This window comes from Capsicum annuum, chromosome 10 (assembly GCF_002878395.1).
Source record: "Capsicum annuum cultivar UCD-10X-F1 chromosome 10, UCD10Xv1.1, whole genome shotgun sequence".
Taxonomy (NCBI): domain Eukaryota; kingdom Viridiplantae; phylum Streptophyta; class Magnoliopsida; order Solanales; family Solanaceae; genus Capsicum; species Capsicum annuum.
Window position 1 is genome coordinate 22,686,328 of NC_061120.1, and position 8,365 is coordinate 22,694,692.

At 27.7% G+C, this 8,365-nt stretch overlaps 1 long non-coding RNA gene across 1 annotated transcript; it reads right to left on the reverse strand.

Annotated features, from left to right (window-relative positions):
- Positions 1-1,022: 1,022 nt before the first annotated feature.
- Positions 1,023-2,348, reverse strand: LOC107853012. Its single transcript, XR_007045561.1, has 2 exons — positions 2,141-2,348; positions 1,023-1,427 (listed from the first exon to the last, which is right to left on the reverse strand). It is a non-coding gene; the product is annotated as an uncharacterized LOC107853012 (long non-coding RNA).
- Between the last annotated feature and the right edge of the window lie 6,017 nt (positions 2,349-8,365).

Here is an 8,365-nt window from a genome sequence, read left to right on the forward strand (position 1 = left end):
AATTAATTCAATCTAAAACTCCAGTTTCCATTCCTATAAAACTCCTTCAATTTTGGAATTTTAATTATATATATCATATGAGTTATTGTAACTAAAAAAAATGGACTAAATATCGAAGCAAATATTTTAAACAATATTAACAAAATAAATACTAAAGAAACTAAGACGCATACGTATAATAAATGTAGTTATATTAGTTATCGATTTTTAATCCCTAACGATTTGATTTTTGATTTAACCGATAAGAAAATACTTATAAAATAGAGATTGAATCAATAACCCAATATTTGTTTTATATAAAATCATTAAAAAATCGTTAACCCAATAACGATAAATTAATAACACTTTTATCGATTCAATTTTTTTACACCCCTAACTTAAATTGCAATTTCTGAATCCATTAATTATAATAAGAAACATATTTGTGCATCTAAGTCTCCTCAAAGTCCTAATCGAAACACTAATCGAAAACTACTATGAAACACTAACCGAAAAAAATAATTTCATATTATGAAACACTAACCAGAGAAAAATAATTTCATATTTTTAACACACAAAAAATAGTAAATTTTTGGATAATAGCTTACTTCATCGACATAAATTATACCTTTCACTATTTTGGAGTAGAGAATAATTGAAAAATAAAATTGTTTTAGAGAGAAATCGGATAATTAAGGGAAGAAATGAATTGTATTTTAATATAGGATAAATATTAGGAAAGTCAATGGTATTATCCACGTTGATAGCCACATCAGCATTTTTTTCACGTGTATGCGCGACGTACTAAAAGAACAAGTTCGGGGGTGGGGGGGGGGGGGGTACTTAGGATTAGTCAAAGTTCAGGTGTACCATGAATAAAACGTGACAAATTCAGGGGGTAATTGAGATTCTTATCCAACAAAACAAATCACATGTACACATAGATTACTTCAATAAGTGATGCATCATCATCTGATGGAGGATCCATAGCGAGAGCGTTCACATGAGGGCTTTAACGAATCATCCTACTATAACATCAGTCCTTCAAGCCTAATGAAAGCATTCAAATCGCTCTCTTTAAAAATTGTGATACACAGTGGTCCAGCCATGCACATAAATTTAAGAAATACATTAATTGTACTATTGTTGTCTCCCAAAGTAGGATGTGCCTCATATCATGAAGAAGATAATAAAATAAGCAAATATTAGAGGGAGTTGTACATTATTTTCACAATCAAGAATAGTTTGTACTGAATAAAATATACCCTTGAAGATGATGTACAAGACTTAAAAGGGACAACAATCATAATAAAGTTTAAATTTGTCGGAAAGCCTTAATATACTACCTTGATTTTCATACGTGGTACTTCATTCCCCTTTTATATGTGATTTCTCAAAATTAATGTTTGGCTCCATTAAGTTGCACTTTATAGCAGCCATTATACACCCTGCGCCAAATACCAAGTCCTGTCAATGTTGATAGCATCGACAACATAACATAAAAGGAAGGGGGAGAGTTAAGTTGTGATCATAAGATATTGCAGCTTCCATCTTGCTAATCAGTCCAAGATTTTAGACGATACTTCTTCTTCCTTATAATATATATATATATATATAAATAATTATATATATATATAACAACATGAAAATATGCCAAGAATGCTTTTTCACAATTATTATATCACAGATATTATTGGTGATGCAAGGTATTTGCCTCCCAGGAAAGCAACTACAGTACATAAAGCTTGTCCCCAGAGTAGATTATCTATATGATAATGGATAATACTCTTTCCCTTTTCATGAGATTTGGTAAAGTAGATAAGTAAGACGTTGTGTCCAAATGCTAAGTTGTTTTCTGATTCAAACAACATAAAACAATTTTATAGTTACTTTTAAAATTGTTAAGATAAAAGATAAAATGCTCATACATGAATAGGCTAAAAAAAATTATTGCACATTAATAGGTTTTTCTTAAAAAAAACAGCACCAACATAAATCCTAATCATCAGGAAGACTAATTTATATCATTTCTGACTTCAGACTCATTACCAGAGCCACAAAACAATATTAGTATAACATTCATAGTTGAGAACATAAGAAGTCAAAAACTAAGGTCTATGCAAAAGCACTTTTTCTGTCAAAGCATAAAAGTCATTCCTACCATCAGAAATTGCTTCATCGATTCAAAAAGTAAAGGTAATCTCTCTAACTAATCTCCTTGAGCATGCCACAAGGAAGCAGGATAACAAGACTAGAAAATTAAATAAGAATAATTCAACAATTTTCTTGAAAATTCATCTAAAGAGAAGGGTGTGAAAATAAAGCAATATAAAAGAGAAATTGAAAATTTTACAATTTCAACTCCTAGAGAAGCAGACAGAGAAAAACTTGTTGATGGAGGAGTATATGAACGTTTGGTTGTAACTTTTAGTGGAGGAGTACGACTATTTGCTTGGAATATTTGTCGGGACGTTTGGTTGTTACTTTTAGCGAAGGAGTATGATTGTTGGCTTGGAATATTTGTAGGGCGTTACTTTTTAGAATTTTTTAAAAATTAAATAGGCAATTTAAATTAGTAAGAGGGTAGTTTAGTAATTTCACTTTAACTTTTTTGAGTTGGTGCTTTTAAGGTAGTATAATTATATGTATAGATTTTGTGGGAATTCTAATACCATATGAATATCAGACACAAAATCCTAAAATAGAAAAATAGTAAAGGCTCCACAAATGTTCTTTTAAAAAAAGGGAAAAACAAATTAGCACAATATTAATGATATACTATAAAGCAAATATTTAATTAACTATTGCAAATAATTTTTCTCGTCATCTGCATTTGATTCTATCAAATTGATGAAAATGCATTGCACACGAATATCATATGCAGTAATCTATATATAATATAAAGGAAGGTTATAGAGGAGGTGATGTGACACCTCTCTATCACCTTTATTTTTCTTTTTTTTTTTTTCTTTTTTTTAACTTTTTCTTCATTCTTTCACTAATTAATTTGTTTAGTAATTAAAAAAACTCTATCATATTTACTATATCTAATTAAATCTTATGAGTTATGAAAACTTCCATCTATTTGTGTTCTTTATTTAAATGACATGTCTTTTCAACTTCATTCTACTTAATTCTTATAGATTAATCAATCTATAAATATCAATCATCTATGGAGTTGTTGGATTCTCATTTGCATTTTCTCCTTCTTTTACTTTAGTAGTATTTTTTTTGTCCTTTTTTTTTTCTACATCTTTTTCATGTGACAATATGGTAAATCATTTTGATGAAGATCATAGAAATATTCTTTAGAATTTCTTCTTGTGTAATAATGGTCAAACACAACTTCATCAAGATGAAGAAGCAAATTTGATGGCAGTGTAAATTCATCAAAGAGAGAATTAATTAATTTGATAAAATTTTATCAAGATAAAGAAGAAAGTTTTATGTGTATATATATATATATATATATATATATATATATATATATATTCCTAATTTTTCCAAATTAGTTTGTATAAATAATCTAATGCTTAAATAACCTGACAAAAGCCTCATAGTATGACAAATTTATTTTTTGATCCTTAAGAAGAAAATGTTCGATTGAAAATTTTAAATGTAAAAATCGAGTTTTTGATTAAAAAGTAAAAATGAAAATCAAGAGAAATAAAATGAATTAATGGAAAGAAGAAAAATAGTGAAAAATATTAATATTTCAACTTCTTTGTTAGCTTTTTCTGGTTAAAGATTAATTAATCAATATTTTTTCTTTCATTATTATTCTTTATTTTCAATATATATATATATATATATATATATGAAGGTTATAGAAAAGGTGACATGATACCTCTCTATGGCCTTCATTCATTTTTTTTTTTCCTTCTTTTGACATTTTTTCCTTCATTTCTGTGTTATGCTAAAAAACTTCAACAATCACTCCTTTAATTCTCTAAATTATGATAAATACACTATATAAAAATGAAGAAAAAAATTCATAACTCTCATATTTATGATGCAAAACTCAAAAGTCGCATATTTAATTCTCCTAAATTCTAACCCATATATTTACTTATGTGCATTTATGTATCATCAATAATGTATTAATCTTTCATCTTCCATCAACAAATTTGAATTGATAAAATGAAAAGATAGACGAGATGAACTATATTTTTTTTCAATCATCACACAGCTATAGTAGTTAAATGAGTAAATTGTATCTCTCTTTTGCATTTTTTCTTATTTTTTTGTTTAAAATACAAATATTTTCGCCTTTTTCTCTCCTTTATTTTCTTAAATATTTCATGTCCATAACTCATATTTAATTACCTAATTAATTTTTATTCTCAATAATATTCATAACAAACATGCTTTTCATATTCATAACCCAAAAATATTTAATTTTAAAATTTAAGATATCGTATTGTATTCCTCTCTTTTTATCTGTATAAACTCACTTCTTTTTGTTTCATGACACTCCTACCTAATGTTATCATTTTCACTTCATATTGAAAATTGAAATGTAGTGTTCTTATATTATCACTTAATGTTCTTATGTTTTAGTTTGACTGGGTAAAGAAGGATCTTGAATGTTGATTTGTTTGTCGGAGGAAATATCGATAAAAGTTTGAAAAATTATGATCCAATTTTGTATTTCGTTTGGTATTTATATTCATATGATTAAAAATAAGACTCCTTGGAAGGATGATTCTATTATATTGTTTTCCTCTTTATTTTTTTGTGTATTCTTTTTATGAGGTCCTTTTCATTTCTAATTGAGATAATACCCAATTATCCCCCTGAACTATACCCAAAAAGGTTATGACACATCTCAATTTAAAGGAGGTCCAATTACCCTCCTAAACTAATTAAAAGTGTAATTTTGATACCCTTAGTGCCTACGTGGTGCCTACGTGGCTACTTCAGTGTGTTGTACTACGTATGTGCCATGTAGGCACCACGTAGGCACTAACAGTGTCAAAATTACACTTTTAATTAGTTCAGGGGGTAATATGACCCCCTTTAAGTTGAGGTGTGTCATAACCTTTTTGGGTATAGTTCAGGGAGATAATTGAGTATTTTCTCTTTCTAATTTAATTGATATAATGAAAAGGAAGACAGAATGAACTACATCTTTTTCAATCATCATGTAGTTATAGTAGTTAAATGAACAAATTGTGTCTCTCTTTTGCATTTTATCCTCTTTTTTATTTTTGGTTTTTAAAATAATATAAATCATTTTATTTTTTCTCTCCTTTATTTGCTTTAATATTGGTCATAATTCATATTTAATTACCTAATTAATTTCTACTCTTAATAATGTTCATAACTCATGTGCTTTTCATAATCATAACTCTCAAATATTTAGTTTTAAAATTTATGATATCTTATTGTATTCGTCTTTTTTTATCTATATAAATTCATTTTTTGTTTTCATGACGCTCCTACCTAGGGTTATCATTTTCATTCATAGTTGTTGAAATAGTAGTGTCCTTATATCATCACTTGATGTTTTTATGTTTTATTTTGACTAGGTAAAAAGGGATCTTGAATGTCGATTGATTTGTCGGAGGAAATATCAATACAAGCTTGAAAAATTATGATGCGATTTTGTATTTTTTTTTTGGCATTTATTTTCATACGACTCAAGTTAAGACTACTAAAAAGGATGATTTTGTTGTATTTTTTTCTCTTTACTTCTTTTTTTGTTCTCTTTATGAGGTCCTTGTAATTTGATTGTTTGTAACTTCCTAATTATCTCAACTTTGTATTTTTGTTTAAGATCAAATTTGTTATATATGAAAAGGAAAGTAAGACAAACAGATTGAAATAAAAGAAATATTATTCTTTAGAGCAAGAAATCTAAGCTATGCAAGTCCAACACAAAAACTATATGTTCTTTCCATTAATGTGTACTAATTCGATAGCCTTTTGATATTTTAAAATAAATATACTTTTAGTTATTTAGATGTTACTTTCATATTAATTTCTATTCACATCAAATAATGTTCTAAAAATTAATAAGAGTTAATTTTGAACAACTTACAATGCCTATAATGCAATAAGGAATATTGATTATTATTTTATACCCGAGACTAAGAAATTTCAGAACATCTTTTGATTTACTAACAACAAAATATCTTGACCATATTCTCCTATAAATAAATATGAAAAGAAGATCATAATTTGCTCCTTTACATTTTAACTGTTGAATACTACTAATATGGTACTAATTTGAAGGGTAACTAAAGCAACAAAAGATCATTAATGAGCCAAGAAAGGTTTATATGGTTAAAATAATGCAAGATATTTTATATATGTCAATTATTGACTCGAAATGCTCGTCAACTTTCATTATCTGATCAGTATTGTATTCTCGCCTTTCGGTAATCATCTTAGCCAATGACAATTAATTATATTACATGAGAATTTGCCATTGAAGTTCAACCATTATAGTACTCTTACAGATTATGCAAAAGTCAAAGATTTTTTGAAGGAATAAAATGTTAAATTTAGAGAATAAATTAAGTGATAAATTTTTATCTTATATATTTACCTTTATGACTATGCAAAGCGTGAATAAATTTACTAGTTCATAAATAAAAGAACAACAAAGACGAATTAACGAATGAAATTGGTTTTGTGTTTAGCGAATATATAGAGCATGCATATTTATAATAAAAGTGATATATTTTTTTGTAAATCTCAATTCACTTATTTTTATATTTCTCTTTAAATTCAAATTCAAAATATTATATAGCCATTGACTTTTTTTTCTTTGGATTGAGAACTTTTAAAAAACTTGAATATTTTTATTTTAGACTGAATTTTAACCACAACATCCACAACATTCTTTCCAAATATGATTATTGACTGACAGCTAATTCATAACATTACTAACATAAATACCAACACATAGATTCTTTGAAATCATCTCAAAACTAAAATATAAAGCACATAAATTTAGATAGATGGCCAATGAAATCCTTCGGTCCTCTTGCTTGTACTTTTTTTTTTTGAGTTTATATATCAATACTACCTTAAAAGCACCAATTCAAAAAATTTAAAGTGAAATTACTAAACTACCCCTCTTACTAATTTAAATTGCCTATTTATTTTCAAAAAATCATAAAAAGTAACCCGTACAAATATCCCAAGCCAATAGTCATACTCCTTCACTAAAAGTAACAACCAAATGACGCTACAAATATCCCAAGCCAATAGTTGTACTCCTTCACTAAAAGTCACAGCCAAATGTTCATATACTCCTCCATCAACAAGTTTTTCTCTATCTGCTTCTCTGGGAGTCGAAATCATAAATTTTTCAATTTCTCTTTTATATTGCTTTATTTTCACACCCTTTTCTTTGGAAGAATTTTCAAAGAAATTGTTGTATTATTCTTATTTAATTTTCTGGTCTTCATAGCCTGCTGCCTTGTGGCATGCTTAAGGAATTTAGTAAGGGAGATTTCCTCTATTTCATAAATCGATGAAGCAATTTCTGATGGTAGGAACGGCTTTTATGCTTTGACAGAAAAAGTATTTTTGCATATACCTTAGTTTTTGACTTCTTATGTTCTCAACTACGAATGTCATTCTAATATTGTTTTGTGGCTCTTGTGATGAGTCTAAATCTAGAAATGATATAAATTAGTCTTCCTGATGATTAGGATTTATGTTGGTGCTGCTTTTTATAGAGAACCTATTAACGTGCAGTAATTTTGTTTGGCCTGTGCATGTATGAGCATTTTAACTTTATCTTAACAATTTTAAAAGTAACTCTAAAACTGTTTTATGTTGTTTGATTCAAAAAATAACTTAGCATTTAGACACAAAATCTTACTTATCCACTTTTCGAAATCTCATGAAAATGAAAACAGTATCATCCATTATGATATAGATAATCTACTCTGGGGAAAAGCTTTATGTACTACAGTTGCTTTCCTAGGAGGCAAATGCCTCGCATCTTCAATAATATCGACGACATAATAATTGTGAAAAAGCATTCTTGTTATATTCTCATGTCGTTATATATATTTTATAAGGAAGAAGAAATATCGTCTAATTGATTATATGCATGTAGATATATCTATCTTGAAACTAGTTAGCAAGCTGCAATATCTAATGATCATAACTTAACTCTCCCTCTCCCTTTTATGTTATGTCGTATATGCTATCAACATTGACAGGACTTGGTGTTTGGCGCAGGGTGTATATTTGGCTGCTTTAAAGTGCAACTTAATGGTGGCAAGCACTAATTTTGAGAAATCACATATGAAAGGGAAATTAAGAACCAAGGCTGAAAATAGAGGTAGTATATTAATGCTTTCCGACAAATTTAAACTTTATTATGATTATTGCCCCTTTTAAGTCTTGTACATCATTTTCA